General features: G+C 38.5%; 2 long non-coding RNA genes across 6 annotated transcripts in view; both read right to left on the minus strand.

The window, feature by feature from the left end:
* LOC106041348 (uncharacterized) overlaps positions 1-27599 on the minus strand; it is a 179025-nt gene that overhangs the window by 67568 nt on the left and 83858 nt on the right. For all 5 annotated transcript variants that reach the window (XR_010825205.1, XR_010825203.1, XR_010825206.1 and 2 more), the window contains one exon: positions 84-182. This is a non-coding gene — a long non-coding RNA (uncharacterized lncRNA). The remainder of the gene's footprint in view (positions 1-83; positions 183-27599) is intronic.
* LOC125183796 (uncharacterized) lies at positions 9378-11227 on the minus strand. Its single transcript, XR_007166401.2, has 2 exons — positions 10744-11227; positions 9378-10214 (listed from the first exon to the last, which is right to left on the minus strand). It is a non-coding gene; the product is annotated as an uncharacterized lncRNA (long non-coding RNA).

The raw sequence follows: 27599 nt of genomic DNA on the forward strand, positions 1-27599 counted from the left end.
AAATGTGATACACAGAAAGAACGTGTGATGCTATAAAAGGTCAAGTCAATGTAAAAATATTCAACAAATATGGAATTTCTTACCTATACCTTGTCCATTATCTTCACCCAGATGAATGCTTACTGAGATGAGAAAAGAAGGGACCTGTGAGGCATGAGCATCATAACACACTTCTTTTATCACTTAAAGTAGAAAGAAAAGAAAGAAATCAGGCATGCTCTGGATAAAATTCAATGAAAATAGCTTGCATTTTAAAGGAAAACTATACTGGAAAAATAAATCTGCTTTCTATTTATCACATAGAAGAGGGAAGACTGTAAAATCTCATCTTTATCATGAAAAAAAAAACATGAACACTTTTGCTTTTTGAAAAGAAAGATTTTCAATGTTTTATTGCCACAGTCTTCACCTCCACCACCACAACCTTGCATTGCAAATACCTCCCAGGGTTTGTACATTCAAAGCCTGTTTTGTTTTGTTTTGTTATTGCTACTATAATATGCCTTACTGGAGTAGCAATATGACAAAACTTCTGGAAAGTGAACTCTCAAATTAACACTGAACTGAGGGAACATGAAAGTAATGTATAAGAAGGGAAAGAGTTACTGGAAAAACTGACTTGGAGCTTACGTATTTCTTTAACTTAAAAAATACATCAGGAGGAATGGAGGAGTTACACGATGAGTCTGGCATGCTGCCACATAATTCTCAATAAATAATTCAAAATACTGCTTTATACTGATGCTGCCACCAGGATAATTTCTGCATAACAAATTACTTTCATATTCAATTGATGGTGAAAAGAGGGAAGTATCATCTGATAAATAAGATTCTTACTTACCTGTTGTGATTTCATTGCAATTCCTGTAAATGAGAGGATGAAGTCATGGTTTTTAAAAACCTGACATATGATTGACAAGATCAGAACTAGCTGTCCTGTAGACAGCAATCCTGACCAACGGGGAAGAAAATTAAGAAAATTCTTTTTTTTTTTTTTTGAGAAAAAATGTGAAAGTCTATTTTGCAAATGGTTTTGCTTCTGGGAATTATTTACTATATTTATTTATAGGACATGAAACAGGATCCTAAATCCAAAGTTAAATTAAAACTGTGTATGCCTATGCATCTATTGACCACATAACTTTTAAGCTAAGTATTTTCATGACATAAATTCTTTTTTTTTAATCTTCTTTATTTATATTAAATCACTGTAAGTTCATATCCAGATTCACCACTACAGCACTAAAAGGTGGCATTCTTAAAGGAGGCAAGGAAAAGCACCCTAAGTGCAGTGTGATTTGGAAATTCCTTGCCAATGACTAAAATCTCACAAATGCACACTGAAACTCACAGTTTTTTAGTATTTCATGTCATTGTCAAAATATAAATATCCTGATTTCATGATGACTGTCAACAAAGAGTTTTAGTAAAACTATATGATGAATAACATAAAACAATACAATAGAATCAAAAATCACATCAGAAAAAAAAAGAACATTGACCAGATTTTCAAAAGCAAGCATACAAAACATTTATGCACACTCATATATGCAAACATCTGAAATGCTGACTCTGAAAAATAAAAATTATATTTTAAAATGGTCTGCAGTTCCATAGATCACAGCATAAATCCAGGGGATATCTTAGATAATGGATCCACAGTCAAGATCCATCCTCCAAGTCAGCCTCTGAAAATTCAGGGATGAGCTTTGGAAACCAACTTTTTAAAACACAGTAGCCTATAGCTATGCACAGAACAAGTGCACAACCTTTTACCCTGGTAAGCAAGCAAAAGTTACAAATACTGTCACTAGAAACTACTTGAGATGTTGCCCTTTTTACGTTAAGGCCAGGTTATTTCATTTATCCTGAAAATGGGCATGATTCACATTAGTAGGCATCCCTTACTGGGACTTCAAAACCTCAAAGCCTGTCAGTCATTTTCATCAGCTGGAGTGGAGAAGATACACCACTGAAAAATAGGTAGCAGAGGCAGTGATAGAAAAAGTAAACATAATGAAAAGTGACAACTGTCAAAGTTAAAAATATATCATTACACACAGTATGCCATCGTACTCCTTGGTACTTCTGAAGGTATTTATCATAAAATGTAACTTCTCTGTAAAACCATTGAGCTAATCAACTGTCAATATCAAGTCTTGCATTTTCTGGGTTTTGTAGATTTATATTTGTGACTAGTATTTTTTTTTCTATTCCTGAAATGGTTGCTTCTGCTCCAAAAATAATCATCTGGAACACTGAAAACACATTTCTGTAGTTCAAGGAGTTTCTTGACTGCTGAGAAACAGCAAACATCTGCTTGCATGCATTGCAAAGTGAGAGCTTCTCAAAAAGCTCTGCCTGTTTGGAAAGTGTTGGGTAACTAAATGCAGCTAGCAGCTTCCTCACTAATACTAGCATAGGGAAATAATCTGTTAGAGTTTAGCTCAGGTTTGCAGCTATGCATGTTTTTATCTTTCTTTGTTCACGTGTTGGGATACACTTACCTGCTGAGTTACACACTTGTACAAAGTGTTTCCAAAAATGTATGCCTTACTCCTCCATGGAGCTCATGCATAAAGAAAATGGGAGGTGTCACCAAGTCTCTACCAACACAATTGTTTTCGAGATGGAACAGAATGAGCTGGATAAGGATAGTCGCACAGGAGATACAGGAATAAGGATTAGTCTCCTACTTTTTGAAGTGTTTTACACGGGTGGAAACGAAGGAAGCGTCTTGTAAGCATAAACCAGTAATTCAAAGACACACAGACTGATACTCAGATCAATAATCCTGTCTACAACTGGAGCATGCTAAATATTTCCCAGAATAAGAACGTTTAAAACATACTATCATCAGTAAGATGCAGTGGCATACTTTTAATATTGGCTTGTAGCTATTTTTGTTGATGGTATTTAAACACCTTAATTGAAAATATGAAAATATTCTGACAAATATCCAAAGGAACAAAAAAACAACATAAATTATTCAAAACTTTCACACCTAAACTGTAAAGCAAACTGCTTGATGATGCTTTCTTAGATAGTCCTTTCAGTGTCATTTACTGGCTTAACCAAATAAATCTAAAAGCAGAAAACCAGACAACATATTTCCACATCTGGAGCCCCAGGGAATTCATGGTAGTTATGACGTGATGTCAGATCATATTATACCTTCAAGGTGATTGATTAGTATAGCAGTAGCTTAATTGTATTGCAAAACTGCACTGGCTATTTACTAGGAGATAAACTGAGGTGCTTTCTGTGATTATGCCAAGTGATAAATTCCTCATCCACCACATTCCATATATAATGTGCACCACTAATACAAACTCCAGCAGGTCCATCTTCAGTTTTTCTCATTTACTACAAGTTGTACTGACATGGTATTCAATTACCTTCCTGGCACAGAAAATCCTTGTACATCATAAAAACAACAGCAGTAAAATCCTGCTCTGGTATATAATTTGGTACTTTTGAAAATAAGGAGAATATGAAAAGACTGAAATAGGCTAGCACCAATGCAGGATAACAGAGTTTTAGACTGACCAAGTGTGCAAACAAGGGGTTGTCTATATAACTGCAGTAGAATACGTTCTCATGTGTCAGTCGCTCAGAGACATTTTACTCCACACATTACGCATCTACCACACTAACACGCCAGGCCAAGAAGCACAAATCTGTGGAAGGAGACACTTCCTGCTGCGTCCTACAGTGCAGGTAAAAGCAACTTAACTACCTGCACAGAGAACAAAAAAGGCTTCTGATTCCTCTTTTGCACTGTTTTATCTTTAGATATTTTACTAGAGGATTGAGCACACTGCAAAGATTCTAGCACTGCCTATATGATTGCTTAATACAGTATCTGAATAAAAACAGTTATCTTAAAACCTAGAGCTCTCTGCATAAGCCTGTGCACATCGTGCAGGTGAGTTTCATGTTGTGTCTGCAAGAGAATCAGACGCATGACACAGCTCAATTCCAGCATAAACATGGTAGGAGAAAACACTGCATTACACGTGCTATGCCTGTGCACATCTATGTTTTTATGAGTGGCTGTAGCAAATCATTAACTACTTGGAAATTAGTTCTACATGCACACACGTACACAAACATCAGCTAATGCTGACTACCCACAAAATGCCAGGTTCTCTGTCGGTTAATCCTAAATAGTGTTTTAATTAATGGACAATATTTACTAATGTTTCTTCATTGCAAACAGGTAGAACTATTATATATATACAGTGATAACAATTTTAATTTGGTAATTTTTGTGTTTGTCATTTTGAGTTTATCTTTGTTGAGTTGGTTTTCTTGTAACAAATTCCACTTTTCCAGAGAGGTTCAATATCTGTAGATGATGGATTTTAGACGTGGCTGGTTCCTTGGTTGGCTCCAAGAGCCTTGGTTGTCTCTTTTTATTTTTTCCTTTCTCAAGGGACACTTTTCTATATAACCACTTGGGTCTCCTCTTGAGTAATGTTTGAGAATCCTTACTGGGATAGAGAATGTGTCTAGCAGTCACATTATTTGCACTGTAATCAGATGGTTGTAGTAGTACCCATCTCTGGCAGTTTACTTGCCTTCTCCTTTCTCAGTGTTTGTCTATGCTCCCAATTTGCATGGCATTTGTCATTCTGGATCCAGCGCTGCTTTATGTTTTGCTAGCTTTCCTTCCTCCCATCCACATTCATTTTAGCACTATACATTTCATACTTTTATGGTGTTTATAACTGAGCTCCCTTCAAAGATATTTTTTCTTGGCATATTTTCCTCTGTCTTTGAGTTATCCAGATGGAATTTGCTGAGAGTTTCTCTCTTTTGGAAGTATTTTTAATTAGGAGAAAAACAACTTATTTTTTTCCTCATCTTATTATTTTGAATTCTTCTTTAATTAGCAGCTAATGTACAAGAAGATGAAATATACTAAAATGAAGACTTACTAACCAGCAGCGTTAACATTGTCATGGTCTGTGGGGTAGGAGGGTGGGAAGAACCTTCTGAGAGAGAAATTTTAAAGCTGCCTTCAGGGGACACATGCATACATACTCGTTGGAATTTAATTAAAAATGTCATTGGAAAGCTGCTGAATAACCTCCATCTTAAACAATTAAGCCTAAACTCCTAGTGACTCAGGCTTCCCTAGATCATTCATTAGAAGAAGCTCTGTGTCTAGGTGCAATAGACTACTGGTGTTAATGTCAGCCTGAAAATGATGTTCAAGGGACTCAGAGATACACAGGTTACGCCATGTATCAGAAGACTACCAAAAAGTTAATTTTGTGGAAGGCACTTTATCTAAAACTGAAATGTAGTTATGTGGCTAGGCTGCCAAGCAGAAATGAAAAAGTAAAGACAAAAAAAAATGAGGTTGAGGATATGTTAACAAAATAGCAATACAGGTGCCTAAACAGATGTGTGCTTCAGTTCCCAGACTATAAACTTGATCTTTTTTGGCTTCAATTTCAGAACTCAGTGCTTCTGACATACATAATTTTCAGAAGACACTAAGTCCATTTAGAAGAGGAATACATTTGGTATTTAATAAAGAAGCCTTTAAAGAAGCACCAGAATCATTCACTGGTGGAGACAGGCTATAAGGGATAGTATCGCCGTAACTGGTTAGCTCTGCCCCAGCGGTGCTGCCCGACGGTCACTTTTCATAAGCACAGACAGTGAGCATCAGCAACGGTGAACTGACTGGCTGCTTTCAAACCATCTAACACTCTACAGTAATTAGAAACTGGGCTTGAGCTCAGTCTTCTACTGGAAACATTTTTATATGCATATTTACATTTCTGTATAGACAACAAAAACTTTTCTCTGAGGTGAAATCTCATCCTAAGGTTTTGAATTTTAACATCACATAAAGGCCATGAGGCCCTGGGCAACCCGAGCAGGGCGGCACCCCAGCCCATGGCAGGGGGTTGGCACTGGGTGATCCTTGAGGTCCCTTCCAACCCAAGCCATTCTGTCATTCTGTGATAAAGTAACATCAACAAGCCTCCTTTTTTCCATGTTTTTCCTGAGATGGATGTAATCACTGACTGGAAGACTGTGTTATAAAGTATTTTCAGGTTAATTTTTTGGGACACTGCCTATTGTTGGAAAGGGTAATATATTGTATTATAAGACTTGTATATAGCACTGAATGATTTAAATTATTCAAATACATTTGTAGGGTAGTTCATAGAGTAACAAGCTCAACAAACCATTTCTTCCTGCATTCCAAACCAATTTCTTCTCAGAAAGCAATTACATTTAAAAACAACTGATGCACACCGAGGAACAGTAAATTAACTTTTACTACTCAGGAGAAAGTCCCATATGTCACTGTGGACAATCCAATGAAAAACTTCTGTTTAGCACAGATAATCCATCAGAAAGATCAGAAGTGTTTAGAAAAGCATTAGGAATGGACTGAGCAATAATCCCAAACCTTATAATGCCTCTGTATCAGTGAGTGGTGTATTCTCATCCGGAGTGCTGTGTTCAGGTATGGTCTCACGACTGAACAGATACAATAAGCAAAACTGGTTTTGAGAAGGGTGAAGTGCTGCCTAAAGGCATAATGAGATTCATGTGTGAGAACAGATGAGATTAGGACCGCTTTGCTAAGAGGATTTTACAAAGAGGGGGAAGGGAGGAATTGCAAAAGCAGTGTGAGAGCGCAGTGCCAACCACCTCCAGAAACCCCAAGGGTCATTGACTTTCCAGCATGTCGGAAGGAGTTGAGAGCACGCAGCTGCTCCAGGAGCGTGGTGTCACTTACCCGTTATTTCTCTGGGCTCCCGAGGTGAGCACAGAAGGTGTTCCCCCGTTGGTTACGTCAGATGCCCTTTCTAGCTCACGTTCCTCTCTCAGCTTGTATATCACTGCTTTTATTTCATTGACTTCAGTGGTTTTTTTTTGTTTGTTTGTTTTTTTGACTTGACTCCACAGTGCTATCCATCTGCTCGGCTTCAACTTTACTGCCTATAACAGGCCAAAAAAAACCACAGCTCTAATAAAATACTCACAGTCTTGGAGCATGTGAATACAATAAATGCATTAAACTGTTCAAATGCAATTTATTTGTGAAAAAAAAATCAAAAAACATATTCCTGAATAGAAAATCCCCTAAAGGTGGTTTTATTTTCAGTCCCTTCATTGGGCCACATTCTAAGATGTCCAAAGTATGTAAATCCAAATCCATTTACTTGGATTTGTATTAATACCCAGCACCAAAATATAGAATCCTGTGCACTGAGAAATGCAATCAGATACAGACAAACTTATGTGTGTATGTCCCACAATCAGATCTACACTCCTAAATGCAACCCCACACCTGTACACATTAAATTCTGTTACACTGGAAGCTAACACATAATTTAGAAACCACAAGTTTTAAAGAAATTCCAAAGGAATTTGCTTTCACAGTGTAGAGTAAGAAACAGTTCTACACGCATCACTTTGTGTCCCGTAATAATTCTGTACATGCACATACTATCACACCTAATTCCAGGGAGGCTCAGAGCACACAGCAATGGCAAACAGCTGTAAGAAAATATTGTTTTCACGAAATGGTCCTCATGTGATTTCCTCCTTATGTTGCCATGAAGAAAGACCGATTTTTGCAATTGTCTCTACAACATTTCTAGAACAGACTAGAATCTAACATCCATTTTATTATTTGTTTTAGGAAATAATTTTTCCTATTTTTAATTTGTTTCTCAAATTATATAGCTATGTAGTAACTCCTCTATTTCTTGCTCTGATATTTTCCTGTGAGGAGAGGCGAGGAGAGATTCAGGGGAATCTTATCAAACGTATCAAATCAATACCTGAAGGGAGGGTGCAAGGAAGCCAGAGCCAGGCTCTTTTTGGTGCCCAGTGCCAGGACAAGAGGCAGTGGGCACAAAGTGGAACATAGGAGGCTCCCTCCAAATAATAGGAAGCACTTCTGTGCTGTGCGGATGACAGCACTGGCACAGGCTGCTCAGAGAAGTTGTGGAGTCTCCTTGGAGATCTTCTCAAGGTGCCTGGACGTGGTGCTGGGCACCCTGCTCTGGGCGTCCCTGCTTCAGCAGGGCTTGGACCAGGTGGACCCAGAGGTCCCTTCCAACCTCAACCTTTCTGTGGTTCTGGAATAATATCAGACAAACAGACCACTCTAAAAAACAGAATGAGAAGACAGTCAGTGGCCAATAGGCATAGTATATGCAATTTGCACAATGTAGTCCTTCAAATATGGTGATCTCTGTAAAAGAAAAAGATATTCCAATAGCTCCACTAGAACATGGTTTCCAGGTCAATTCTTGCCTTCTGACAAATCAATACAGAACACGAAATCCATTGTAAAGAGACTCGGGCTTTCAATCCCTCATTAACCACATTGCAACGCTGATTTTGAGTAAAAAAAAAAAAAAAAAAAGTAATGAAAAAAGATAAATTTTCTGTGCCTATCAGTGTAAGAGAGAGATGGTAAGGATCCATGCAGTTCTGGCTCCAGCTGGGATTCTGCTGCTTCATACTCCGACATAAATTACAATTGACCTAACTCATCTTTATTATTGAAAAGCTATTATGACTGTAGGAGAACTTTCTCCTACAGATGAAGATTGAGGCTCTAGTATGACTTTGGTCATAAGTCCTATCTTCACTTTCTGTATCCAGTTATTCCATTCTCAATGTCACATAATTTTAAGAATGAACTCTTCAGACTTTCTTCCCCCAGAAAACCTGTAAAAATTGGAATTTTGGATGCTATGTTTTTTTTTTTTTGTTTGTTTGTTTTCTATTTTAATTTAAAAACAACAGCCAACCAACCAGTATAAAACTAATGAGAATGGGGTAACAAGTTTTAAGTTGCACTGAAAGAGATTAGTGCTAGTTTTATACATTCCCAGCTCCCACATTAGGAATGTCTGGGTTACCAAGAGAATCAGCTAAGTCCCAGCTTCTTCAGTACAGGAAAACATTGTTGAGTGAAGCGAAGAAATAATACAGAAGATGAGTGAGATGTAAACAAGTGAGCTCAGAAAATGTTGAAAGTGAACTAAAAGCCAAAAGCATCCTTGGTGTTATTTCAGGGAAGTTAATGGATTGACAGCAAGGATAAATTTGAGACTTGGAATCAATGTATAGATGGTTTAAAGGTTCTACCTTAACCAGTAATTGGCTTGTCTGACCTACACCCTAAGAAGTTATGCAACAGGTTTCTGTACTAATGAAAGCTGCCTTCTGCTGGCTTCTGTTTTCATTTGACCCTTTACAGGAGCCATTCAGGGCCTGCCATTGTCAAAGTAAAATGTAATTCTAAGCACAAAGCTTTTGGTATATGAGCAGATGGTCACCTCATCCCTGAATGTCAGTTCACCAGGTCGTATGCAGCAAGCTTTCACAATAAAATTTAATGGAGATGACCATACAGATGTAGAACAAAATGGTTTCAAACAGGCACAAAGCAAACAAGGAATGTGTCTAAACTGTGCAGTTTTGAACAACTGAAAACAAAATAGCTTTTGACTTGTTCTTAATAGTCTTGTTCAATTGTCGGAACTAAAGAAAAATTCCCTCTGGCAGTTTAATATATGTAGCACTAGCAATATCACATTCTCAGTTTATAGAAACATCAATTTTTTCTTATTCACTCTGGCATTCTTCAGATGATAGCATTAAGCTGTGTATTGATACACTCTACAAATTCCAAAGACTAAGAAATTTTCACTCTTTAGCTTCTCAGAATTAAGCTTTGGACAAAACAGTCAATACAAACTTAAAGGAGAAAAATGGCTATCGGATCACAAGGTCTACCAGCTAAAGCAGATAGGAAGTCAGCTAACAAGTGTACCACGGACATTGTGAGATCAGATCAGCACAGGTACAGTCACTCTGTAGAAGAGTTCACCAATACACATAGTTCTTAGGTGGTACATGACTACATAAAATTGATAGCACCCTCTGTGAAATCCTCAGTTTCCAGGAGACAAACTGATATCCTCTATCATATACATCAGAACATGCACACATTTCCTGTAGATGAGTCTTGACAAAAGAGTACACAGAAAATCGATGTGCCTACCTCCTTGCCAATCACCAGTTATAGCAAGGTGGGTATTTCAGGCAAAAGCACTGAACTGTACATGATTAACCACCACCAAGTATGTTCCTGTATTGATCACAGGCAGCACAGACCAGAGAAGAGGATCGTAATTCCAACTCATCTTGGAGAACTGGAGAAATAAACAAGAGACACAATGAAAATGAAAATAGACCATAATCATACAGGACGTGTAGGCCAAATCAACTGCACAGAGATAAGAAAGGGGAAGACAGGTCTGTTTACAAAGGATGTGGGCTTTAAAGTGAATTACCAGCCAACATACATGAACAATGTCACACGTCGGAAGAAAAATGTAATCACAGTATTGGGTTGCTTGAAGGCTAATACTAGTAGCAAGACAGACAAAATAATATAACATTTGGCTTAAAGAGTTGGGCTTCTTACTTTTGTTTCTTGAGTTGGGCTTCTTATTTTTGTTTCTTTAATTAAAATATGATACTCACACAATCTCTACCATGGGCACCAGTAAACATACACAAAGATCCTTTATACCAGTATTTGTCAAAACCTCTACCCAACAGGAGAATAGCTATAGCAGTGCCAAATAACATGATAGCAATAGTGCTGCAGCAAGAAGGTTGTGCTGTATTAATGCAGACTCAAATAAAATGCATAATGTGTGTGTGTAAACAACTCACAGTCTTTGGCAAGCACAAGTCTTTCAGCAAGGTACATCTGACGACTGATAGTGAGATGCATCTATGGGTCCATCCAGAACCACATGGCATTGTCCAGTTTCCCAAACCATCGTTTCTTGACTCAACCAATCCATCAGCAGTCTCTATTTCACAGCTACCTCATATATAAATGCTTCTTTTAGCATTTTGAGATTGTACCTGCACAGAGATTAATAAGGTGCATGGAAAACATGAGAATTGCATACAGTGAGAAAAATATTCAACAGCCACTAACTCATCTCTAGACCTATGGATATAAACTGAAAACTGCCATGGACAAATAATCATGCATTTGGTGGCCACGGCTGGAAGTTTGATCACAACAATTTGAGATAAAATGTAACAGTAGAGTCCTACTTAGGCTTCATGATTCAGTGAGATTTTAATATGTAAAACTCTTTCAAATCTTCTTTGTTTGCTGAAGTTTTTCATAAGCCCATAAATGAGATTTATTTGTTACAACTGAAATAGGTCAGAAAAAGAGAATCAATAGCCTTAGCTTGGGAAAAACCTCTTGATGCTGAAATTCTAAAATAAGAAAGTTCTTTGAAATGCCCTTCTATTAACTACTTTCCTCAGAGAAGTCTAAGGCATATTCATTAGCCTGAAATTAAATTGAGCATGGTATGATTTGCATCATATAACATAATGTGACAGTAGTGAAACCCCAATATGACATAAAAGACACACAAAAAATTCAATTTTAAGAATTTTCAATTAAAAAAGTAGCCTGCAAACCTGCAAAGTCCCATAAGCAAAAAGGATTACAGCTGGCAGTGCTCTCAATGACTTAATTTACATGTGAAAGAGCTCAACTTCTAGTTAATTATACTGCAGACGCAACCCTGAAAATCCAGGGTATGGATATTCATTTCTCATTAGAAAGCTCCTGCTTTTCTCACTCTCTTTCTCTATTATTTTTTTTTTAATTATTCACCTCACCATTGTGCACAGATCTACAGAAAAACAGCCCATTAAAATATACCAATAAAAGTATGACAAATATTGATATCAAAATTGCTTTGGTATAGGTGTTTTATTCATTCCAAGTCTACATAGATGAATACTCTGCTTATCTCTTCTTCTGCTAGATGCTCCCATGATTCCCCTAAGCTTACTAGCTGTTAATAAAAGAACCTTTTAATTCATAATTTACATAGAAATGAATATGAATTTAAGAAATCTACACTTATTTTGGAAAAAAAATCCTTGGTTGTGCACTCCTTTCTTTAAAATTCTTCCGATCTCCTTCTCCCATCTCCGTTATCATTCAGGTTATGAACAAAGGAATTAAGCTGTAACTGAGCTCATATTCTCATACTCCATATCAGCAAGATTCCCTCTGTCACAGCCTCCAGAACAGTTGTGTTTCTCAGTGGTATTATTCTGGAACTGTTCACTAAAGCAAGCAGTTTAAAACAATCTTTCTGCTTGTCTTTCTCCTCCTCTATATCATGTTACACTAGACACATACACACAGTGGCTTTATGGGCTTTTAAAGACCATATTGGGAAATCAAACTTTACAAACCTAGATTTGTGGGAGTGCGTGAGTGTGTCTAATGTGCACAAATCTGGAGAAAAGGGAAGATGTTGCTGCTCTTGGTTGACTAGTAATTCCCCTCATAGCAAAGGTCCCATCAACACATGATGGGTCTGCTGCTGTGCTGGTCCAGCTGCCATCCTTCACAAACCCAACAAATGTGTGAGGCTGGCACTGGATCTCCTTTGGGCTTGTTATAGGAGCTACCTGGCTGCAGTCAATGAAGTCTGTGAGAACCCACAAAATTTTCTGTTCTCTTTCCTTCCCCTAACGAACCTGAAAGATACATCACCAGTCAACAGAAATGTAACATCAGAAAAATCAAGGGGATTGGCATTTTGTTAGATTGTTTAATAGATCTTCCTCAGCATGGTTGCATTTGTCAAGAAATAACCACTAATGCAGAGCTACCAGCGGACAACAGTGTGCAGCTTCAGGGTCCTTCCCACCTTTCTGAAGCACTGCCTAGGTTTCCAACACAACTTGGGCAATGTTAGGAATGCGCACTGCTGGTTGTCTCACGGGCTGCCACAATGATAAAAACCTGCACAGAAAATCTGTACACTCCTACAGAAGCCCAGTTTATTTACAAGGTGCCTCCTGTGAGGGCTTTTGGATGGCAACATCATAACCACCAAATGCTAGTCTCTGCACATACAAATCGCTTTTAGACCAAAACTTGCCTGTTAGAGCTTCATGCAACTTTTTTTTTTTTCCTCTTGTAAAAAGTACAACTGGTCCAGAAAACAGGCTAAGTATTCTCATATGTCTCTACTGACCAGTTTCCCGGTTGATGGCTTTTTGTTTAAACTTGATGTCTATTGTTTAAAAGCAGTTGAACACGGGGTTTTGTTGTTGTTTGTTTTTCAACTTTGTTCTATACATCTTTTCTTTCCTGGATTTCACTTTTACAGGGTTTAAAAACTGAGCTATTAAACAGTCTATATTCAACTAGATGCATCAATTCTAGGCAGATCCACAGCAAACCTCAGCTAAATTTAATAGCTCCATTAAAAATGATAGAACGGAAATAATATTCACTGTTATATTTTTTCCTAAAATTATATATGCATTTTCTGTTTGTTCTCCTAGGCACCCAAATCCATCTGTTCTCCCTGCCAACTTAACAGCTTTTCCTGCTTCAAAATCAACTGAGACACTGATCCAAATTTATTGATCCAGAGCATGAAGTCTGACACTTCATGGCTCCGTTCTAATCGTAGCTGCCGCAGGATGATAGGACACACATATACATGTTTACCCTCAACCTTCCATCTAAAGGGGAAAGAACTCTGGCAGCTGCAAATTACTTGAAGTGCTATTTAACCTTTTCTGGTATTGACATCATTTCCTTTGGGAGTGAAACAGAGCCTGTCATAGGTTATAGCTTTTATTCAGCACAGTAGATCTCATCTAGTTTGGCAAAGGTTCTTCTTTGGCAATTAATTCCATGTTTTATTCATCCCAGAATTCTTTAAAGCTGCAAATCAAAATGCCAGTCTATGCACTGCTAACCACATTATGAAGCACCAGTATTGCTAATAAAGGTGCTTTTTGCATAGCAATCAGATTGCCTCTTTTCAGAGAAAATGAATTTAGCTCTGTATTTATCTCACTAATTGCATTCATAGCATTACAGACAAAATATCACCCACCTCAGATTTACATTATGCAAAACCTAATCTCTTAAGTTACTAAACCAAAAGTAAGCCATACGTTCCCTCCCGAGACGCAGAAAACACATTGTTTGAACTGTCAAACCATATGAATTAGATTTATCAGGAAAAAAAGCTTAGATACCACAAATGATAAGAAAATAATCACTTCAGAGCATGTGCATGCTGTAAATTCACTGCTTAGGAGAAAAGCACAACAGCTGACCAAGCACATGTTGCAGAATTTATGTCTCTCTGGTAATTATGAAAGCAAAGAAGCAATTTCTTACTTGAGTCCAGTTAAATTCGAGAAATAACTTAACATTCAAATGGAAAGCAGCGAGAGCTCTTACAGCTATCCCTCCTCCATGCCCCCAGGGCTCCATTAAGTTTATGGGTAAAGTCAGTCAGTTTTCATTGTCCCACTGCAAGCTTGAAAAATGAAAATCTTCCTTAAAGAGGTATATAAATGTCTGTCCCAACTAGCAGGAAAACTGTGATACACCGAGACTTACAATTCAGGGGCCAGAATCTGCTGCTCTTATTTATGCCCAACTCTCTCTTCATGCTGAAGCTTAGAAAAGGTCTACAGCGTACTTTATTGTAGTTACCTATTGCCACGGGTTTTTAAGTACTGCTTTGTACCGTAATTAGTGTTCCACCTCCTACTCTATTAGCTCCATTATTGTGTACAGCACTCTTCACAAATTTCTACAACAGAACAGATTGAGAGAGTGCATTAGAGACAATGTTTTCATACTACGAATTCTTTCCCATTTTTAATTCTTTGTAAGGGTCCCTGCTCACTGGAATGACTCACAGGGTTGGTGCATTATTATTCCACAGACTTTACTTCAAGACTAGTGCCAGTGATTGAGACTTTTGAGATGAAACTCTGTCACACCAGAAGCAAGGCACATCATTTGTAAAGTCTGATTGCAGCTCCTTATGAAGACCTTTGGATTGACACATGTCTGTCTGGTCATACTCTGCTTCAAATGTGAGAGACTAGAATATTAAGGAGAATCTATTGCTTTGGGTATCTGCCTACGCTGAAGACAAAGCAGTAAAACTAGTCTGTGCTCAGGCACAAAAAGAAGACTATTGATGCTAAGCTTACAAAGCCAAAAGAACCTAAGAACGGCAGCAAAGGTCAGACAAAGGCTCAGCTATCCCAGCACCATGCCTCTGGCTGTGCTCAGCAGCACAGGCTGACTGAAGGTTACTGGGAAACCTTCTCAAAACACCAGTTTACTGTTTTTAGACTTCCTGAGAGCTGCTGTCTTGGTATTTAACAGCTTTCAGTGGATTTTCCTTTCAACATTTTCTCCATTCCTTTTTCAACCTATAGTAATTTTGCCTCCAAGCATCTTGTGGCAAGGAGGACAGATTACTTAAATTTGCATATACAAATGAGATTTTCTTCTATGTAAATACATAAACTTCTTTCACAAAGGTTTAAAAATGTAGCATCCATTATTTATTGCCATTGCAAACGTCATTAGTTTCTGTGGCACTCACCAAAATGGAGAACACTACAAGCACTAATGAATTTACTTTGAAATATCTTGGGTACGTAGAAAATGATATCTTACTTCTATATTACAGCACAAGGAGACTATTTACCTCGATAAGTCAAATGACATAGGTAGTCTGTGGCAAACCCAAGAGCAGAATCTAGGTCATCAGCTTCTCAGCCTGTTCTCTAAAGTACAAGATATGGAAGAAAGAGCACAAGAAACTACACAATAAGAAAAGATCAATACTGAAGAGCTTTTAAAAGCTTAGGAATAAATTCAGATCTGAACTGAGCTAATGAAGCTGAAAAGAGGTGTACTCATTCTCCTATTTTTTTCAGTATTTATACTTGTTGTCGTTCCCCACAGCGTCTAGCTTTGCAGGTGAAATATCTAATAGGGGCAGTGTTCTCTGCTCTTATAAATATCTCTATTTTACTCTGTCCTGATTTCCTTCATAATATGTCTTCCTTTTCAAGTAAACCACATTGCTTTTGCTTCAGTATTAGCTAAATGTATTTTCGGAAGGCTTCTGCATGTGGAATATTCCATCCACGGAGGCCTACTGGTTGGAATGCTTTGCAGATGGTCCTCTGTGGAACAGGAACAAGTCCATGCCTTCTGAAATGCAATAAACAGCTGTAATAACCCCTTACAAACCAATGAGGAAACACCATATAAAATTCAGTTACCTCATCTGCCTTAAAAGCCAAAGGAAAAAAAAAGTTGCAAATATTGGACACTGAATCTGATAAGCTAATTCTTGGAAGTATTTTATATGCATTCCATTCTGCCTCCAGAACTTTGGCTGGGGAGGAGGCCCTTTTTTCCGTGTACCTCCTTTCACAGTAAACCAGGAGTGTGAAAAAAAGGGGATGCTATCCCTCCTAAACCAAATTTGTGATGTCTGTTCTTGCCTCTAGTTTATGACTATTTTCAACAACTCTTCAGTAAGGCTGCACTGTGCCTCACTATAATGGAAGTGCTTTGTGGTCTTATGGATCAGTATGACAGAGCACATATTCCCCATCCCACAGCGTTATGGCACAGAAAGGCAGAAATTGGCATATTCAGAAGAGGGAGGAACTGCCTGAGTATCAGTACTGACGAGAAATGACAGAAGAGCTTTTAGACCAAGGCCAATATTGTCTCAAATGGGCCAAGAATATATAAGATTCACAGTTAAAGCAGAAAAAACTTTTGAGTGGTGGTAAATTCCCTTTCTCTTAAATGTAACATCTCTTTTCTGTGATACGCTGTGATAAAAATTATGCCAGAGGATCTAAACGTAGAAGGGGGAGCTAGCACTCTGTACCATTTCAAGGCAAGCAGCAGTCGGCAGCGTTTTGGAATTTTCTCAAGAATGGCATGTTCATCTGACATTACTAAAAACTGGCCCTGATAAAACTAAATGGCTTATAAAAGGATTAATAACAAGTTGTCCTAATGATTAAGAGTCCACCATCCACCATTTTCTTCAGAGATGAAATGTATGAGTTTAATATGAAGTTAAGAGCTTTAATGACTTCTTCATGAATACTTTATTCGCATTAGTTTACTAACTTTGTAATAGAAATAAAAATGTTTTAAAAACTCCTTAAACTACTCATTTAGCTGTTGTAATGCAGACCACAGAGGCAACTGACTTTATAAAGCTCAATAGGCAAACTATAGTAGAAAAAAAGTAATTTTCTACATGACAGAAGCTGCTGTATGAAACCACTAATTCCAAGGTGATGTTATCACTACAGTTTAATCCTTCTCGTATGAACTACCTAAATATTTTTAATAGCTTATCTACCAAATCCTATGTTTTCCTTTTCAAATTTTTTTCAAAAATCCTTGTAAATAATAAATGAACCTTTCATGTAAATGCAGTTCAGTCTAGCTTTGGGAAAATGAAACGAAAATGCATTTGTCAACATTGTTGCTTTAAAGAATAAAAGCTGCATACGGAAAAGATTTTATTATTCATGTATAAGATCACGCAACAGTTATGAATGTTTACAAATACTCTGAAAACAGCAAAAGCTGTTTAATAAACTTCAAAGCTCAAACAGACTAATTTGCATCTTAGATGACCGATTACAAATTGTGTAGACAAACTCTGTAACCGAAAGATAAAATCCTTTGAAGTAAACTACACAGGAATGAGTCACAAATTCATGATCTGCTTTCAAAAGCAGAAAAAGGGGTAATTTTGTCAGGAAGATGGTTCACTGGAAGAGTTCATACAGCTCCAATTTGCTAACAACTTGCTTGAATCGTTCTGAGCTCTACAGCACTCGCTGCTCTCACGGGCTGACCGGCCTCTGTGGTTATCTACTGGAGTTCCAGTGGTGTGACTAGACAAGTGCAGCTACAACACATGTCAGAAAGCCAGAGCCCACCGACATAACTGTAGATAGTATGTGGGCATTGGTGCCATGACTTGTACTCTTAACTTTTCTGGTACAGCTTCATATAGCCCACTACATGAAACACCACCACGTTCACCAACAGTTTGAAAATAAGAATTGTGTCTTCAGAAACACACAGACAAGTTTTCTTATATACATTCTGAAGTGTGTATTCTGTATTCTCAAGATTGTGTAAATCTTTCTGTGAATGTAAGTGAAAAAGGTCAAACAGGTAGGTGTTCTAGCAATCTGAATCAATATTTTTTCTGGAGAACAAGCTGACAGCACTTGAGAATGCAGTTCCGGTTTCTCATTAATTCCCTTTTCTTTAAATATCGTGTTTGCTAGTGCTATCAACAACTGTGATATGGAATTCTGGTCAATACTGCTGGGCATCCAGCTGCCTTTCAAGAATGTATCAAGTGTAGAAGTCACAACAAACTTTAATAAGGCTTCAAAAGACTATAAAACATAACGTTCAGGCATGAACCTCATTAACATTACCTGCTGTTAGGTTTCAGTGTGTTTGATTCAAATTTTAATGAGTAAGCAAAGCCTCTGGATAATCTTAACTCAAAAGGATACAAATTACAAAGGCTGGCTGTAACAAAATAATCACCAGCTGAAACAAAACTCCCCTCCTTAACATTGTTCACGTGTATTTCATGGGTATAACGCACACACACCAGGTTAAGACTGTACTCAAAAAGTAGGAAATGCCAGCAAAAGTTTCTTTTTAGTTCAATACTATTCCCTTCTGTTCTTCTCCTTTTTTATTTATTTATTTGACAGCCTGATAGCCCCAACTCTTTATTTCTTAATTACACTCCTCATTTATCCTGAGCAATATGAATCAAATTTTCTAGTGATGCCGAGAGGAGATGCACAGACCACGGGTCTGTAAAAGCACTGCAGTTTGCTGCCCGCCTTCATACGAGTCTGTAACTTAGCAAGATCCCTGCTTCACCTGTTCAAATGATGCTGTCCCCCCAAAAGCCCATGTTCTGTGTATAGCTGATACTCTAATCTGATGCTGGGCTAAGAAGGGAGGCTGGAGAATGTTAAGATCTCTCTCTCTTTCCAAGGATACTTCCCACCACCTCCTCTTTCTCTGAACCTAACTTCAGATGATGTCACTTTGGGCAGGCTTCCTCTCCAGCAAAAAAAGAGACGCTACCCTTAGCAAAAAAAAAAAAAAAAAAAAAAAGACAGATTAACTTCAAAACATTGACTGTAACTCTACCTGTTGTCTCATCTGAATAGATTTTGAAACTGAGAAAATATAATCTTTAACAGATATTGCTGGCAACATCAGTGAAAGTTAAACAGTCTTAAACATGTCTGCTCGAGGGTAGATAAAAGGCATATAGCCTCCCACCTCTTCATATTAGTCAACTAAATGTACATTTTGACAGATACCAAAAGGCCTGCTCAGTGACTATCACTTACTTGCAAAAGGAGAAATTTAATATTGCAGCAAAAGCCTGGATCAGAAGCTTATTTTCACATATTACAGATACTACACTACTGAATTAGAAGAGTTAAGTTTCTAGTATTCCTCAACTACTTTCATCTAGAAATACACAGGATAAAGATACTTGCTCCCTTTTCAGTTTAGGATCTTTTGCTTCTTCATATCCCCCCCCCCACACAGGCACGTGACTCACTTTCAACAGCCAGATGCAGAACAAAGCTCCCTCAAATGCATCAGTGCAATGCCAAATGCCTCATCAGTGTTCAGCAAGTAATAAATAAGATACTAATAATTAAAAATGTAATCCGCCTGTAACTTCCTAGTGAATCTTGCTTATAATTTTCTCCCATGAGAGAGAATAATACCGGATACAAAATCAGACGTGTAGATGAAGAGGTGAATTTTGGTGAGAGAGTCTGTACCCAGAGAATTAAACTTGGTATAATAAAATCATTTTGTAGGTTTACTAGGGTTTTAATAGATTTTTACTATGGTTTTACTAGGACAAGTAACATTTACAACATAATCGGTCCAATAGGTGTAAACAATTGGTATTATGCTGTTATTAAAATAAAAAAAATTCAACTATTTTTTCAGTATTCACAAGCTACTTTTAAATTACTTTCATTTTGGATATGGACCCTGCTGGGATAACCACAGTGATTAAAGAATCACTGTAGCACAAGCCTGCCTGAGGGAATTAAGGCCTGTGCGGACACACTAGGTTCAGAGCTCACTCTGTAATGGCATGCATCGGCGTAACAAATACCATGACAAAGAAGAGAGGAAAACCAGATGTGGGCAGAAAACCACAGCCTGCAACTATCCCACCCCCCACACCTGCTGCTGCTCTGTTTTGTCTTTCCTGTCCCCCTTACCAGCAAAATTTGATTTTCTCCTTGCCTCTCCTACCAAGTTCCAGCTCCATTCCCTTGTACAACGCATGGTACCAGAAGCTTGTGTCTGTCCATTGGGCTGAGATTCTTCTGTCCTCAGAAACTGGATAGAGAGACTGAGAACAGGAGGCTGAGCTGCTCATGCTACAACTTGAGAGCCATGACTAAGCCCTCTGCTCTGCAAAACCAGTGCTCTTCTGCACCCAGCTAATGTTAGCTCTGTCACTCAGATGGCAGCCCTGATCAGGGGTTTTCCAGACATAACCCTGCTGGTGATATAGGATGGGATGAGTACCACACACATCTCCCTTTGAACCTTAGGAACATACACACACACACACACAAAGGTACATGGAGACTATTTCCAAAGACATTGATTCTATTGAGACCTGAATTCTGCACCTTCAAGTTTCTGTGTTATGAAAGAGTCTTTAGGCATGACACAACCGATATTCATTCCTCGTGACGTCTGCAATTTAGGGAACAAGCAGCAGAGCCCAGGGACTGTACTGAGACTACACAGATCAAGAATAAACTCGCGTATCTCCATCCACATTGGATTTTCCTTACATGTATGGAGAACTTTGAATTGCAGCCTTAAGACAACTTCCGGAGGTCTTCTTCAGGAACAGAGAAACAAATATTTCCAGGTAACTTAATTGAGACCATGTTACTAGATAATATTAGCTGTATGATATGCAACAGATAAAAAAAATCCCTAAAAAAGTTTGCAACATGCATTATATTTCTGTGCTAGAGCCCTACAAATAATCGCTGAGGAATCCACTGTTTTCACTGCAAAGTATTTCTGCCCAGCTTCTGCTGTGCTTTTGATTCCTGAAAACACTGATACAATGAAAGGAGTGCTGCACCACTTGAGGAGGGGCCATGAGGCTTCAAAGCCTCACACTCTTCATCAGCCACTGCACCTTGCACAGCCTGGGAAAGCTGCATGATGCTAAGGCATTACACGCTGCTCAAAAAGGAAGAAGTCTTACTGGGAAATTTTTGCAGAATGAGGCACAAAGAGCCAGAACTGGCTATTTCATAGTTCCTCCAACTTTTGAAGTCTGAAAAGATATTAATGTTAATTTTATCTAACAAAACATGAGGCGTTACGCATGTTGCTGGGCAAAGAACAGAGATGGTACAGAGCCCCCTGTTTGGAGACAAACACTGCTGGTGTCACAGCAATCTTTGAACTTGCCTGGATGCCAACATGCCTCAACAAGCACAGAGAAAAACAAACTGAACGAATCCAGACTTTTTTTTTGACCTCCTTATTAGGTAAGCTACGCAACTGTAAAACTACTTACATCTCTTCTCTAATATCCTGTCACATAAGGGAAAGGATGATATGCACCAGCAATTCCAGATCAATACAGGGTTTGTTTATCACTGATGGGGTAGAGCTTTTCTCTCCCTAACGTCTAACGACTGTGGTTTATTTTCTAATCAGACATGCATTTTCTTTCTGACTACGTTTCACTAAAGACAATCGTTTGGATGCAGTGAGGCATAACAAATCAGTCATTTTTGCCACGCCATTGTCAATGTTAATGCAGTGACTTTGAATCCAGTGAGTGCCTTGCACAGATGATGCCTATCCCGTTTCATGCAAGTTTTGCATTCTTGCAGTTATAATGCAGAACCAGATGGTTCAATCAATAAGCACCTGCCAGGTGGATCCTGTGCACAGAGCTGGGGAGAATGCCAGCATTCTTGACAGCATGGCTGTTGTACCATCTCCATCTCTAGGCCTGAAATTTATCAGAGGTGAGAATGATCAGAACTACACGTGAAGTCTGCACGCAAGCATTTTTGGCATTGCACAACCACTACAGGAAAAACAGCCAGGCTGAAAGCTTGAATTATGATCTTGCTCTTTCTCCTCCTGCCTCCCATTGCCAACTTTTTCTTCATATCCTTTCAAAAACCTGGCATCATAACAGAATGTAAAAAAGTGGAAAGAATGATGTTCAGATTCCCTTGGATGTAATTCTTTGATTGACCCAGTCCACTGTGAGGCAGCAGCCAACAAGTTTGCCCTTGGGGTTAACAAACAGAGAAATAGCCTCACATTGCCTTATTATCTTTTCTTTCTTCCTCTGTTCTTTTTAATAAATTAAAGTTTGATTTATCTTTCCTTTAGGTGTTTGTAGGGATTTGGATTATGAGAAACCCAAATTAGTGGAGCTTTATTTGCTGATCCAATTCAACTTGTGCCCTTCCATTTCAACACAGGGGAGCATCATGAATGCAAAGTTAAAAATATCCAATTTGAAAGTTCTGGCCCACATATGGAAAAAAAAGTAGTCACTGGCAGATTGTCCTCTAGAATACAGAGCTAGAAGGTATGTCAAGAGATTACTAGTTCACTACCCTGTAATTATTGCTATTGAACAGGATCTAGATTGTTTTCTTCCATTGCTGAAATAAGCTAGACCTAAGACAGACCATAGCAACACAAAAGTCAGACGCTAACTTGGGCTGACCTCTACACCACTCTCCTGCTCCCCTGGGTCGGCAGGCAATGTGCTGGCCCTCAAAATAACCTAATAAATTTTACCAGCTGTTCTAATTTCTGGCAGCTGGAGGTTCAGTCTACCCTTCAGGCCCGTGAAGTATCTCCTGCAGTGGGAAGAGAAAAAGGACTAGTGAGAGGTCAGCTTAGCTCACTTTGTAACAGCTGAGAAACACGTCACTTCTCAGAAGTCTTGGTAGGTTGTTTTGGTTTGCTGTAGTTTTGCCGTTTTAATGCATGGTTGCATGGCTCCAGCTGTACAAACAGATCTGGGAAACACAAGGTAAGGCTGAAAACTATACTATTTCAACAGACTGTTCTCAACAAGGTTTTTGATAAGGAACTCAACTTCTCCACGGCCTAGTCTATGCACAGATGCTCTTATTTGGTCACAATGTGAGCTATCAATAACGGTAACACTGGTGACAAGCTCAGCAGAACCTCCCCTATAGCATCCTTCTACTGCTTAGGTGAAGTACTTAGGACCCAGATGAAAAAGAGTTTGAAAATGTTTGTATATAAGCTACACTGTAATGAATATTACTGAGGCATTATGATGTATTTATCACTTGGTCAGAAATCAATTTTTTTTTTCTTCTTCCTTCAGCCTACCTCAAGAAGCAGCTACAGTACCTAAAAGCTGCTTCTGTTAAAGCTGAAGTTAGGCATGATTCATTAGTCATCCTGACATGGCAGGAACAACACAATTCATCTCAAGCACCTCAAATCCTCTAGAAGACAAAAGGCAAGTAATGGATACTGCACTGATAATAAATTTGAGATTTTCAAGCGGAGCCAGTAAAAGTGATGAGACCAGAGTTCTGCATTTCTTAGGTTTCCCCACCATTTAACAGCATCCACAACTGGTTCAAATTAGGTACCCAGTTTAGATACTCAAGTATGAGTAGAAGCTGGTCTTTCTGGGATCACTCTTCACAATCAGTGAAGAAAAAAACGGCTTATTAAAATTCAGAGGACAAATTTCTGCATACTTTGGGGACCTGCCAAAATAAGCTGAGCACAATCCAAAATTTCAGTGTAGTTTGCTTCTCATAGATATTTCTCTATAAAGAAGAACCTACCTCCTCAGAGAGGGGTTCTTGGAAAAACCTCTGCTAAATAGCTCCACAGAAACAGTTCTACAGCTGGGAAAGGCTTCCCTACAATCAGCCTGCTCTCCTTCAGAGGGTTTATTTTTTGCTGGAAAATATGGTCCGCTACAGTAAACCTCCTCACTCTCTTACACACACAAGCAAAGAACATAGAGTAAATCTCACAATTAGATAAGCTTTTCATTATCTGTAATAAGCTATGGATGGCATGACTAAAACATTTGTTTGTAATTTCATGCAGGCAGACTTTGGTATTTATGAAGTTGTTGGTAATACATAGCTTTATTCATAAATATATTACAGCCTGGCAGGGTTTGAAAAACTATTGCTTTTTAATTGATTTTGTCTATTTGGCTCTTTGTGAAACTGCCAGTGAGTTATATGGTCAGTTATTGCAAGCTGTAAAAAAGTCTCCAGCCTCTTTTTCTTAACTCTCTCTCTATATGCAGCTTGCCAAGGAACTGGGATAAACAACCACACGTATGCTTGAAGGCACAATCAAAAATAAAAAGTAAAATCTGAGCACAGTTGAACTGAGTGCATTTAAATAAATATCCATGAATACAGCTTTATAGTATCTACCCAGCTTCACATTTTTGCTAGTTTTTTTTTTTTTCCCCACAGACTAATGAGAGGCCCATGTTCCTGCAGTGTAACACAAGAGACACCAGTTCTGCTCTCAGTTAGAAACTGTATCTTCCTCCTATGAACCTAACAAATAACAATCTCAGATACTATGACCCCAGACTTCTCCCTATAGCTCTAAAAGCAGAACGAAAGTAAGAAGCACAAAGCCTTCTACCTGCAATAAATTTAAGTGCAAGCTGTGCACGAATGCTGCTTGTGCCAGGCCTCCCAAACCAAACTAGCCAGCCAACACCGGTCATTTTGTTTCCACCAATAGGCCATATGCACGAACACATCAGGATGTTCCACCCAAAAATATGCTTTTGGCTGGAGCTGTCCCTTCAGTACAAACATATTAGCTTCCTAATGTTTATGTATGTGCTTGACAACTCTCGAGGTATGAGGTTGGCATTCTGCCAACCAAAATTTTCTGTTTCGCCCATAACACAAACAGTTGCTTTGAAGTACTCCAGGTTTATTGAATGGACAAATAACTTGTTTATGTAAAATATTCTGGGAAAATTTCCACGACCTTTTACTATATAATTGCAGCTTGCCTTCAGATTCATACAGTACATCATCAGGTCTGGTTTTATATGCACAGAAGCTCTCCTGTATGGCGCAACCTTAGAACAATGTTCATTCTCAAATATAAAACTGAGTGAGTAGGAGAAGTTAAGGAAAATAAAGCAAGCTGTCTTAAACCAAAATGTTAAAATCTAAATACCTGACTTTAAACACTTAAATTTTTGCATACTAGATACATAAATATTATTTTTAGAAGTAACTAGGCTTTTAGAGGCATCAAGGACCCTCTGTTAATACTGAATAATCTCAGTTTTCCAATCAGCGGGGCTTGGAAGTAAAAAACAACTTGGATTTTATCTGAATGCCTCCCTGTGAGGTTAACCTCCTAACTCTGAGGGTGTCAGTACTTCAAAAAAGAGATCAAACTTCTTGGAAATTTCGGGGAAGCTAGTCTTTTGTTCAGTCACGGTTCACCACCTTTTCAGGCCAGGTATTCTGCTGAAACAATACTAAATGTCCTTCCCCAACTTCTGTGAAAGCAAAACTCCCACCTAAGCGTAGTAATGGTCCTGGGTCCTCAGACAAGGAGTAGATGAAACACAGGCTTCCTGTTTGTCTTCTTCAATGACATGGCTTTCCTGGCAAATGTCATACTGGTAAATCAGTTTATCTTGCAGTATGTAACATTGATTCTTAATAAGTAAGCAATAAGAATGGAGTAAATACCATGCTGGAATATCCATAGATCTATTTCCTGTTTTGAATCAGACATGGTTAATGTACAGTCAGGGTATCAAATACAGTCCATTGAGACAACCAATTTCACCTGACTCTCCCTTGGGGCTGCTTTTTTCAGGATTACTCCTCAGCTGCAGGCTGAAGAAATCTTTCGGCTGCAGACACCTGCATCTGGCAGCTCTCTACTGTGGATATTATTTGCACCTTGTGCAACTGTGCTGCACAGTGCCTATCAGGTTGTCCCAGAAAACAAGAAACCAATTGTATGCTGTATTCAGTAGGTGCATTCATATGAGTGGGGTAGGGAGGGTATGAAGCATGGTGAAAATCCTACTCACAGCTGGAGAAAATGTGCCTCTGAATGTGCCTCTGGTCTAGACTTAAATATCCACCAGCAATGGCTTTAATCTAAGGAGTACATTGTTCCCATTGATATTCATACCCTCCTTTTTGATTTAGTAACTTTACTTCTTAATGTACCGTGTTTTTTTTCACAAATTGCAAGTCAGGTTCCATTTATCCTCTGCTGATTAAGATAATCTCCTTTGATGGGCAAGCAGCAGAAGTATATAAATGCACTATAAATGCTTCTGAAAGTTATTTTGGTTTCTTTAGCTTCTACAAAATTCCTTCATCTGGTGGAACACATGCTGAAATCGAAGAAGTCAAACTTATTCTGTTTTAAAAGACTCTTTCAGTATTTTTAGATTAATCATGTGAAACTGCATTCTTAACCTGTGCATGCTTCAAAACCATTTTAAAATTCAAATACTAAAAGACTGAATAAAGTTTTTGGTGAGCTAAGTCAGCTGCCATTGAAGTCTTAAATCCAGAGGCATTCCCATATCAGCCTCACCTTCAAAGGCCACCACCAGTTCACCACCTTCTGTTGCCACGCATCTCACGGAAGGATGACTGGAAAATGTATTTCACTTCTGCCAGAAAAGCCAGGTTCCTGCCAAACCTGGAGTCTCTCCAAAACCTGGGAAAGAAGCCAAGAGGGAGTGCCAAAATAGGTTCCTTCAAAAGATCAGCACTTGTAAAACTCCACTACATAGGAATTTTATCTTTGAGGACATTTCTTTGGTGCTATACACATGTAGTGGTTTACACTTCTCTACTAGAAAGTAGTTTCTAGCACTTGGAATACCAACCACAGGACAAGACTGTCCTACTGTCCTATAAAGCTTCTATTTTAGAACCCTTTCTAACAAATTTCCATCCACATTCTCATACAGCTTTGTTGTGAGTACATTTACAGACGACCACTATGCTCTATGCTACAGTAAATACACGTATCTCATTTACCACCAATAGGCTCATGCTCATCCACATTACACAAAGAATAACCTCAACCATGTTAGAATCATGAATCTGAGTTAGGTTAGGCTCTTGTTCTGTGTCCTTGCTGGACAAAATAGTGGAGGAACTCTCAGTTTCTGCTGACTATATAGGAATCAATGGGAGACTAGGTTTGTAACTCAGATGCCTACAGCTAAGCAGTGTGAGAACAACCATCTTACATGTCCATTTTCACCCTTACTAAATTAACTGGCTAAGAATTCTGCTTGGGATGTCCTGTCACTTTCACAAATCAATAGCAAGGCTCAGACCTGCTGTCATATATTACCCACTAGTCTGTTTGCTGAGCATCTGGGCACTTCATTATTTAGCCAGATGATGGATACAATGACACTCGCTGCCATCACGATGCCATTCATTCAAACACTTCAGGTGAGTTTGAAACAAGTGTTGAACAATGTCACGACCAACAGATCCCTGCACAGTCATGGGAGATGACGATC

Source organism: Anser cygnoides, chromosome 16, assembly GCF_040182565.1.
Source record: "Anser cygnoides isolate HZ-2024a breed goose chromosome 16, Taihu_goose_T2T_genome, whole genome shotgun sequence".
Classification (NCBI taxonomy): domain Eukaryota; kingdom Metazoa; phylum Chordata; class Aves; order Anseriformes; family Anatidae; genus Anser; species Anser cygnoides.